The sequence below is a fragment of the Eschrichtius robustus genome, chromosome 16, assembly GCF_028021215.1.
Source record: "Eschrichtius robustus isolate mEscRob2 chromosome 16, mEscRob2.pri, whole genome shotgun sequence".
Classification (NCBI taxonomy): Eukaryota; Metazoa; Chordata; class Mammalia; order Artiodactyla; family Eschrichtiidae; genus Eschrichtius; species Eschrichtius robustus.
Genome location: NC_090839.1, coordinates 25008764 through 25019142, shown reverse-complemented (window position 1 = coordinate 25019142; position 10379 = coordinate 25008764). Strand labels below are relative to the sequence as shown.

The 10379-nt window shown below is 41.5% G+C and overlaps 1 protein-coding gene across 1 annotated transcript in view; it reads right to left on the bottom strand.

Moving 5' to 3' along the window:
• Positions 1-10379, bottom strand: part of PIGU (phosphatidylinositol glycan anchor biosynthesis class U) — a 122189-nt gene that overhangs the window by 3739 nt on the left and 108071 nt on the right. The window lies entirely within an intron of this gene.

Here is a 10379-nt window from a genome sequence, read left to right as displayed (position 1 = left end):
ACGGCATGCTGTCCCTGTCCCTGTGGACCAGGAAGCACATCCTGGGAGGTGGTGACTGCAGGACTGCAGCAAAATGACACTGGATCAGTAATTACCTCAGAGATGCCGGGTTTAAAGGAAAGTGAGGCATGGCCACCACTATCTCCTTTTTGCTCTCAGAGGCTGTTGAGGCTTCGATCCAAGTCTAAGGTTCCCCTGTCCTTCTGTCTTGAGTTTCTCCAAGAAGAATAATGGGAGAAGATGGTCTGATTAAGATAAATTACCCCAGAGGAGAGGTCGGGTTTCTGTAGAGGGGAGAGGGAGGTCTGGCAACAGAGCAAGAGTTTAGAAAGAGTTTAAGACCTGGCCCTCCTCTCTTCGCTTAGTTTCTCAACCACCCCCTCTTGTTTGCCTTAAAGTCCTCCGTCATAAAACTTCCCTCAAGGTCCTGAGGAGAGTTTGGCTCCTTCTGGCTTTGGGGAAAACCGGATGACCCATGAACATGAAGATGTTCCGCCTCCTAGTCCCCTGGGCAGTGGGTTTTCCCACCTGGGAAGCTTGCCTTGCGTTCATTCCAGTTTGTGATGCAGCATGGACTCATGTACCCTGGACTAAACTCCAGGTTTTAAGAAGTCTAAATAATGGTGCAGCACATGTAAATACCCAAGTGTTTCTGTACTTAAAAGTAGCAAGTGTACAGGAATAAAATAACTACTAAGGTTAGAAACTGACGTTGTCCTGGGTGGGAGGGAAGGGCATGGCTTCTGGGTTTCAGAAGTATATTTGCCGAAAGAGCAGGGTGTTTCCGCTCCCAACATTATGAAAAAATAAAATTGTTTTTTTGGCCCCACTGCTTGGCATGCGGGATCCTAGTTCCCCGACCAGGGATCAAACCCATGACCCTTGCAGTGGAAGCGCAGAGTCTCAACCACGGAACCACCAGGGAAGTCCCGAAAATTTTTAAACATACAGAGAAGTTGAAATAATTTTATATTCTCCATTTAATTCTGTAATTGCTACAATAACATTTTGCTGTATTTATCACATAAGTATCCATTCCTCCATCCATCCAATTTTTGGATGCATTTCAAAGTACAGTTGCAGACGGTACACACTCCTCAACACTTCAACATGCGTATCATTAGTTTGTTTACCTTTTTTGGGGGAGTGGGTAAGATTTGCATACAGTGAAATGCCCTAAGCTTACCACTTAAGTAACAAACGCTTACACCTGTCAACCCAACCCCCCTTTCAAGATCACATCAGCCCAGAAAGCGCTCTCCTGCTGCTCCCCAGCCAGTCTCCACCTCCATTCACCAGAGGCAACCCCTCTCTGATTCCCTTCAATTGTGATATATTGCTGGGGTCCCTGAGCAGGGGACCTGCAGTTCAGGTAATGGTTGCCTCCCAGGGAAAATGCTGCAGCTGTCCTCTCCCTTCACCATTTATTCCTCCACTTCAGTACTTGCCACTGTTCTGGAATTCTGATGTTTCTCTGTGAGCTGGTATTGGCCTTTCTCCAAAAATGTGTTCTAAAAACACTCCAGGAATTATAGGCTTTCTCCCCTTTCATATATTTGACTCTCAAACCAACTGCACTTTTGTATATTTTTTCATTGAGAACCCTAAACCATCTTTCCACACCAAATCCAGGTTCTGGTGAATTACCAGAAAAAAAAAAAAGAAAAAGAAGTGGAGATCTCATAAATTTGATCACTGCAACAGGTAGAAATCATTAAATTGCCAAGCACATCAAATTGGTTGATGCAATCCAGTGTCAGTGAACTTAAACTGATCATATTCAATCAAGAAAGAAAATAACACAAACACATTCAAAGTGCTGGTCCTACCATTGTGTTAAACAAGCTCAGTTGGATCAAAGGGCAACTTTATTTGGGTCTCCCACTGTCTTTAACTTTATTCTCTGGGGCTTGCTCTTCCTCTGCCCCTGGATGGCATGTAGGGCAAGTCCCAGGCTTCTCCCATCGGTAGATGACGCGTCAGTCCAGTGTAACAAAACTTTTGAACGGTGTTTGGAGATAGAAGCCACCCCTTCCCCAGGCTGGGCCCGCTGCCAGTCTTGCCCCTGGCAGTGGAGGGGCAGCAAGTGCTTGGCTGTGGCCTTTTCCCCTCCGCCTTGTGCTGCCCATGTTGCTAAGAGGGGAGTGCGATGAGGGGAGGAAAGTTCATACTTCTTCAATACTGTTGTGAACTGGCTTCTTCCACTCGGAGCCTGGTGCGTGTTCAAAGCTGACACTTGTGCTTCTGGTACGTTTTACACGGGTTTTCAAAAACCTGCCCCTTGTCCCCCCCCCAACCCCGTTACCTTATGTTGTGCATCCCCAACCTTCCATTCCCTTACTTTGGGTGACGTGCTCGCTCTGGCTGGCCCCTTGTAACTTTCCTTTTGGCTCCTGGTTCTCAGGGTCCCTCTCTACACAATCCCTCTCTATTGATTCAAGGTGAAGCAGAATCACCCTACCACCTCCCTCCATGGATGGTGAGACTCAAGTACATCCACAGCTTCTAAAAATTGTCCTCTAACTTCTAGCACTTTTATAGGCTAAAGATGAGGCAGAAGTGTGAATTCACTTTGAGACACCTTGTTTTTCAGTCCTGCATTGGTCCTGTTCCTCTCCTGGCATATGGCAAGTGTTGCCTTGGGGTCTCAGCAGAAGCTGAGAGGAAAGTAATTACAGTTTAACATCCTCCTTCACAAGAAATATGTTGTTAAAGACTTGCCTAAAGGCGTGGTGGAATAGGGAATTTCATCATTTTTAATTATCTGGGTTTAAGCACTTTTGACATGCAAGACTGTTGTTTGACTTTCAGGTATTGGGTTTTCATATATATTTAGGAAAAACGTCATGAGCAAAAGTAGCAGACTGCCTGTAACTTGTTCTTATTTTGCAATCTTCCTTTGCAAAAGAGTGCTTTGTTTATTCATTCAGTTATTTCGTGAATGCCTGTTATGCCCAAGGTCCCAGTCTAGACATAAAGGAGATGGTGGCAAGAGCTTATTTCTAGTGAAGATGAGATGACCAATTGAAAAAACAAAAACCAAACTATGCTTGGGCCCCACCCTAGACCAATTAAATCATAATCCCTGAGAGTAAGCTCTGGACATCATCAGTTTGTAAAAGCTCCCTGGACATACAGCTAGGGTTGAGAACCACTGGCATAGTCCTTCATGCCCTGGTTAAGAGTACAGGAGGCTATAACAAAAATATCATTCGGAGATAAGAACTTTTGAAAGATAAAAAATGTGAAGGGAATAAGTGCAACAGAAGAGTTGCAAGATAAAGTTGAGAAAATCTCCCAAAAGGTGCGAAAAAAGAAAATGGAGAAGAAAAGTTTAGAAGATTAAAGTATCAGTCCAGGATATTCAACATCTGATTAACAGGAGTTCCAGAAAGAGAAAGTGGGGTGGAAAATTATCAACAAGAGACTATAAGAATATTTTCTAGAAGTAAGGACATAAGTTTCCACATTGAAAGATCTGAGTGTCTAGAGCAGTTAATTTTAAAAAGACCCATGCCAGGCCTCATCATCATGAAATCTCAGAACACTATGGACAGATATGATCCAGAGAGAGAAAAAAGAAAAACAGGGTACAAAGGATTAGAAATCACAACAGCACTGGACATCCCAACAGCATCATTAGAAACTAGAAGAGAATGCCCTCAAAATCCTGATTAAAAATAATTTACAACCTAGAGTTCCATACCCAGCCAAACTATTAGCCAAGTGTAAGAATAAGGTAAATATTTTTGGACAATAGAAGGTCATGTGTATTTATCTGCCATGCACCGTTTCTCAGGGAGCTACCGAAGAATGTACATCAAAATAAGGGAGTGAAGGAAAGAGTGTAAAGCAGGGTATCCAGGCAATTTGAGGCTCCAACACGAGAGAAAGTCAAAAGGGTTATGTCAGGATGGTGGTGAAGGGTGCTGGGTAGTAAACCTAGAAAGAAATGCTGAATGGGGTAGGAGGTTGTTTCCAAGAAGAAAACAAAACTGGTAGGTCATCTCAGGTTTTTGAACACATTCAGAGGAGATTTTGAGCTTGAGTTTTCAGAGAAGTTTGAGAAGCCTAAACATTCTTTGTTCAGGAGGCCTGAAAGGAAGTCAAGGGCAGGAGGTGGGGATTTGGGAGTCACTGTCATGTTGGAGGCACTAATGGGTGTGAACGTGGACATGACCAGGATGACATGAGAGGGCTGAGGAAAGCTGGAGGCTGGAAAGGCCAAGGGGAGGCAACCTCACCAGGTGACCAGCCAGCTCTAAGGGCCAGCGCCTGGGGAGGGCAGGGGCTAAGGACACAGCAAGAGGGGAAGGGGGTGGCAACCCTGGCCCTGTCATTCAGGGAGGTGGGGTGAGAACTGAGCACTCCCTTGGCTAGGGAGAGAGAAGGGGACCAAGGGAGTGAGGCCCAGAGGAAGGAAAGGCCAGGTCCAAGGTCCCATGTGGGAAGTGAGGTTGGTGGTCATGGCCTACACTTGTTGTCTTCTAAGAGTTTTCTGGTTTCAGGTTTTACATTCAAGTCTTTAATCTATTTTGAGTTGATTTTTGTGTATAGTGTAAGACAGTGGTCCAGTGTCATTCTTTTGCATGTGGCTGTCCAGTTGTCCCATGAAGAGACTGTTCTTTCTCCATTGTGTATTCTTGGCTTCTTTGTAGGTAAATTGACCAGATATGCATGGGTTTATTTCTGGGCTCTCTATTCTGTTCCACACTGATCTATGTGTCTGTTTTTATGTGAATACAATATTGTTTTATAATAGCTTTGTAATGTAGTTTGAAATCAGGTAGTGTAATGCCTCCAGCTTTGTTCTTCTTTCTCAAGACTCCTTTGGCTATTCAGGGTCTTTTGTGATTCCATACAAATCTTATTTTATTTTATTTTTTACTATTTTTTTAAAATAAATTTATTTATTTATTTTTGGCTGCATAGGGTCTTTGTTGCTGTGCACGGGCTTTCTCTAGTTGTGGCGAGTGGGGGCTACTCTTCCTTACAGTGCGTGGGCTTCTCATTGCAGTGGCTTCTCTTGTTGCAGAGCACAGGCTCTAGGAGCACGGGCTTCAGTAGTTGTGGCACATGGGCTCAGTAGTTGTGGTGCACGGACTTAGTTGCTCCACAGCATGTGGGATCGTCCAAGACCAGGGCTCGAACCTGTGTCCCCTGCATTGGTAGGAGGATTCTTAACCACTGTGCCACCAGGGAAGCCCCCCCATACAAATTTTACAATTGTTTGTTCTATTTCTGTGAAAAAGGGCATTGGAATTTTAATAGGGCTTGCACTGAACCTGTAGATTGCTTTGGGTAGTATGGACATTTTAACAATATTAAGTCTTCCAATCCAAATGAGCACAGAATAGCTTTCCATTTATTTATGTCTATTTCAGTTTTTTTCATTAGTGTCTTCTAATTTTCAGTGTGCAGATCTTTCACCTCCTTAGTTAAATTTATTCCTAGGTAATTCATTCTTTTTGATGCAATTTTAAATGGAATTGTTTTCTTAATTTCTCTTTCTCATAATTTGTTATTAGTGTATAGGAATGCAACAGATTTTTGTATATTGATTTTGTATCCTGCAACTTTACTGAACTTGTTTATTAGTTCTAACAGTTTTTTTGGTGAAGTCTTTAGTGTTTTCTATGTATAATATGATGTCATCTGCAAATAGTGACAGTTTTACTTCTTCCTTTCCAATTTTGGATATCTTTTATTTCTTTTTCTTGTCGAATTGCTCTGGCTATGACTTCCAATACTATGTTGAATAAATGTGATGAGAGTGGAAATCCTTGCCTTGTTCCTGATGTTAGAGGAAAAGCTTTCAGCTCTGAGTATGATGTTAGCTATGGGCTTGTCATATATGGCCTTTATTATGTTGAGATACCGTCCCTCTGTACCCACTTTGTTGAGATTTTTTATCATCAACAAATGTTGAATTGCAACTTACTGAAATGCATCAAAAAGATAAAACAGATGCATGGACAGATTGACAGATAGTGATAATGCAAATATAGCAAGTGTTAAGTGTAGAATGTAACTGGTAGGTATAATGGGTGGTCATTAAACAATTATTTCAAGTGTTCTATTCGCTTGAAAGTTTTCATCACAAAATGTTTAGGAAAAGCATATAACATATTAGAATGTGATAACTGCTCTGTCAAAAAAATTCAGCAAGGTGTTGGGAGGGAGGATAGAGAGTGACTGGGGTGGAGGCTGCAGTATTAAATAAGATCATTCAGGAAGGCCTCCCTGAGGAGACCTTGGAAATTAGAGAGTGAGCCACAAAGAGATCTTGGGGAAGAATGCTCCAGGGAAAGGGACCAGTAAGTACAGAAATGCTCTGGGGCACACGTGTGTCTGGGATTCCCGGAATAGTGATAGCAAGGAGGCCAGTGTAGTTGAAGCCAAGGGGGCAAGGGTGAGGTAGATAAGCCCAGAGGAGCAGCAGGAAGGCAGATCCTGCAGGCCTCATGGCATACTGTTCAGCCTTTGACTTTTATTTTGAGTGGCGTGAAGGAATAGCATGATCCAACACCTGTGTGCACAGGAGGACTCATGTCAGTGTAGTGAGACCAGGCTCAAGTGGGCAAAGCCAAAGCAAGGAGACCAGGGAGGAAACGATGGCAGTAGACAGACAAGAGATGATGGTGGCTCTGACTTGAGTGGCAGGAGTGGAAGTGGTGAGAGGTGGTCAGATTCTGGAGATATTTTGAATGTGGAGCCAAGAGGATTTGGGCCTGGAGAATGTGTGGGGCTGTGGGAAAGAAAGGAGTCAAAGATGACAGATGCGGAGAGGGAGGGTTACAATCAGAGTCCATTTTAGGGGAAGATCATGGGTTCATTTTGGGGAGGTCAAGTTTGAGATGTCTGCTAGACTTCCAAGTAGAGACATAGAGTAGGCCAGCCCTTTGGATTCAGGGAAGATGGAGGAGAGGAGGAAGAAGTGAGCAGAGTAACCAGAGGACTGGTGGAGGGAGTGTCAGCCCTGCTGACTGGTCAGGTAAGAGAAAGGTGGAGCACAGACCTTGGGATTTGGGGGATGGGCCTATCCCCAAAGGCTTAGGCTGACAAAAGAAAGGTGTAAGCACTTCCTCAAGGCCATGGCCAACCTAGTTCTTTCAGCTGCTCTTAATGACTCTGATCACAATCTCCTGCAGCTTTGTGTATGTGAGATGTGTCCACTTTGACACACACAGCTCTGGATCAAGAGTCAGCAAACTAAAGCCCTCAGGCCAAATTTGTCTGTTTCAGCAAATAAAGTATTATTAGGACACAGCCTTGCCCATTCAGATTGTCTAGGCCTGCTTCCACACTCCAGCAGAACTGAGTAGTTGCCAGAGACCATATGGCCTGCAAAGCTGAAAATATTTACTGTCTGTACTTTTAAAGGGAAAGTTTGCTGACCCCTTCTCTCCCTCTTTCACTACAGGAATGTCCTGTTGTTCTGTTACACAAGATATTTAATAGGCCATTTAGGTGGCTCCCAATTTTTTTTTTTTGTTATTTTGAAAATGTTCCAATAAACATACTTAACTGTATTTCTTTGGGCTCATTTGCACACCCGCAAGTTTAATTCCTGGTTTGAAGGATATGAGCATTTCAGTTTTGGTAGATTTTGTCAAATTGCTCCCTAATGTAGCTGAAATGATTTACACTCCCATCAGCAGTGTAAAGAGTTCTCATTTTCCCATATTACCCTAAAACTTAGTATTGTGTGTTGTTAGACTTTATTAGTTAGCAATCTCTTATTGTTTGTAGATTCCTTTGGGTTTTCTGGCTGTGAATGATAGTTTTGCCCCTTTCTTTTCCTTGTCTTGGTACTCTGGCTGGCCCCTCCATGCAATATTTGCATTTTGTTCAATAATACAATTAAAAATTCTGTTCTTGGCTCTAAAGGGAATAATGCTTAACATTTATCATATAGTATGGTGTTCTACCATTAAGTATAATGTTTGATGCATGTTTGGTTTTTTTTTTATTATTATTTTGAGAGAACTCAACTAAAAAGCCATCTGGACTACTTTTTGTTTTTTGTATATGGCTACTCAGTTTGTCTATTTCTTTTTTAATTAGTCTTGGCAAATTATCTTTTACTAGAAAATTGTCCACTTCATCTAAGTTTTTAGTGTACTGGCATAAAGTTTATAATCTTATTTTTGTCATTTCTGCTATATCTGTAGTTATATCCCTTTTGCACATTAATGTTTATTTTATTGGTCTTTTCAAAGATCCAGCTTTGTTTTGTGGTACATACTAGTGCTTTTGTTTTCTATTTAATCAATTTCTGCTCTTCATTATTATCTTCCTTCCACTTTCTTTGGGTTTACACTTACTCCATTCTGAAATTCTTTGACATTCTGCTCATAAATTCTCCATATTTCTTCTTACCTAATACCACTGATAAGGTTACAAATCTTGTAAATTCTGCTTTAGTCCCCCCACCCCCCAAACTGGAGTTTTTATACGTATTCTCATTTTTAGTTTGACCTAAATAGTTTTCATTTCCATATGACTTCATCTTTGAGTAAAGAGTTTTCTAGAAGTGTTTTTTTTAATTCTTTAAAAAAAAATTTTTTTTAGAGTGTTTCAGTTTTTTTTGTAAATGTATTTATTTATTGGCTGCGTTGGGTCTTCGTTGCTGCACTCAGGCTTTCTCTAGTTGCGGTGAACGGGGGTTACTCTTCGTTGCTGTGCATGGGCTTCTCTTGCGGAGCACGGGCTCTAGGCGCGCGGGCTCAGTAATTGCGGCTCGCGGGCTCTAGAGCACAGGCTCAGTAGTTGTGGCACACGGGCTTAGTTGCTCCGCGGCATGCAGGATCTTCCTGGACCAGGGCTCGAACCTGTGTCCCCTGGATTGGCAGGCGGATTCTTAACCACTGCACCACCAGGGAAGTCCCTAGAAGTGTTTTTAAATATCAAAAGATTTGGAGTTTATTCAGCTCTTGCTTGTGGTCAGAGAACACAGTCTGTATGAAATTAATTATCTGATTATCTGTTGAGATTTGTCTTGGGGCCTGGCCTACTCTATGTCTCTGCTTGGAAGCTAGCAGACATCTCAAACTTGACCTCCCCAAAATTAACCCATGATCTTCCCCTAAAATGTATTCTGTAATTTTCCCTGTCCCCATCTGCTGTCTTTGACTCCTTTGTTTCCCACATTCCCCACAGGTCATTTTTTATAAATGTTTCTTGTGTGCCTGAAAGTAACATATTGGGTTCAGGGTTCTACCAGGGTCAATTGATTAGAATTATTAATGGTATTAAAATCTTCTATATCCTTTTTTTGGCTGTTTGGTCTATCAGTTACTGAAAAAGTTTTTAAATCTCCCACTGTGATGAAGGACTTGGCAATTTCTCCTTGTATCCTGTCACTTTTGCTTCATACACTTTCAGCCTTTTTTTTTAACCTCTAACGTACAAGTTCAAAATTGTTATATCTTCTTAGAAAATTGTTCTTTTCATCATTTTGTGTTGACCCTCTTTATCACTAATAATGTCTCTAGCCTTAAAGCCTATTTTGTCTGATTTTGCTATGGGTATATCTTTTGGTTAGTTTTTCTCTAGTATACACTTTTTTTTTCCAACTCCTTACTTTTGGTGCCCTTAGGTTTTAAATGTCCTCTTGTAAACAGCATAGACCTGCATTTTATTTTTCTTGGCCAATCTGTTCATCTCTATTTTAATAGATGAATGTAAAACATTTTCTACCTCTGGTTTTGTACCATTTATGTACCATTCTTTTCACTTTGCTTCCTTTTTCTCCTTTTCTACCTTCAATTATATTTTAATACCCTCTACTAAACTTTTCTCTTTTGTGCATTGGCAGTTAAACCTTCTATTCTTTTAGTGATCTCTCTGAAGTGTTTGAAATACATACTTGACTTTACAAAGCCAGATAATTACCAATTATCTTTATTCTCCTCCTCTCAAATAAATGAAGCTTCTTAGAACACTTAAACTCTGATTACCCTCTCCAGTCCTGTTATTGTGTCCTGTGCTCCTTGCTCTGTACTCCACAAACTAATCGTTTTTCTGTCTAATTTCTTCTCTTTAGAGTTCTGAAAATTCACTACAAAGTGTCTAGATGAGATTTTATTTTTATTTATTCGGTTCTGGATTTTAAGTGAGGATCCTGGTCTTTAATCAATTGTGGAAGTTCTTCAGGAACTGCCTCTCCCACATTCTTTTCTCTCCTTCTGGAACGCTGATTGAACCTATTCTTCTCACCTTACCATTCCTGTCACTTCCTCTTGTATATGTTCCATCTGGCTTGTTTTCTGGCTAATGGCTTCCACTCTTTCATCCAGTTCAGTGATCTTCTCTTCTGCTGTATCTAATTGGCTTTCTTGCCTCATCCTTTGAGACTCGAATTTCGATAGCTCTAT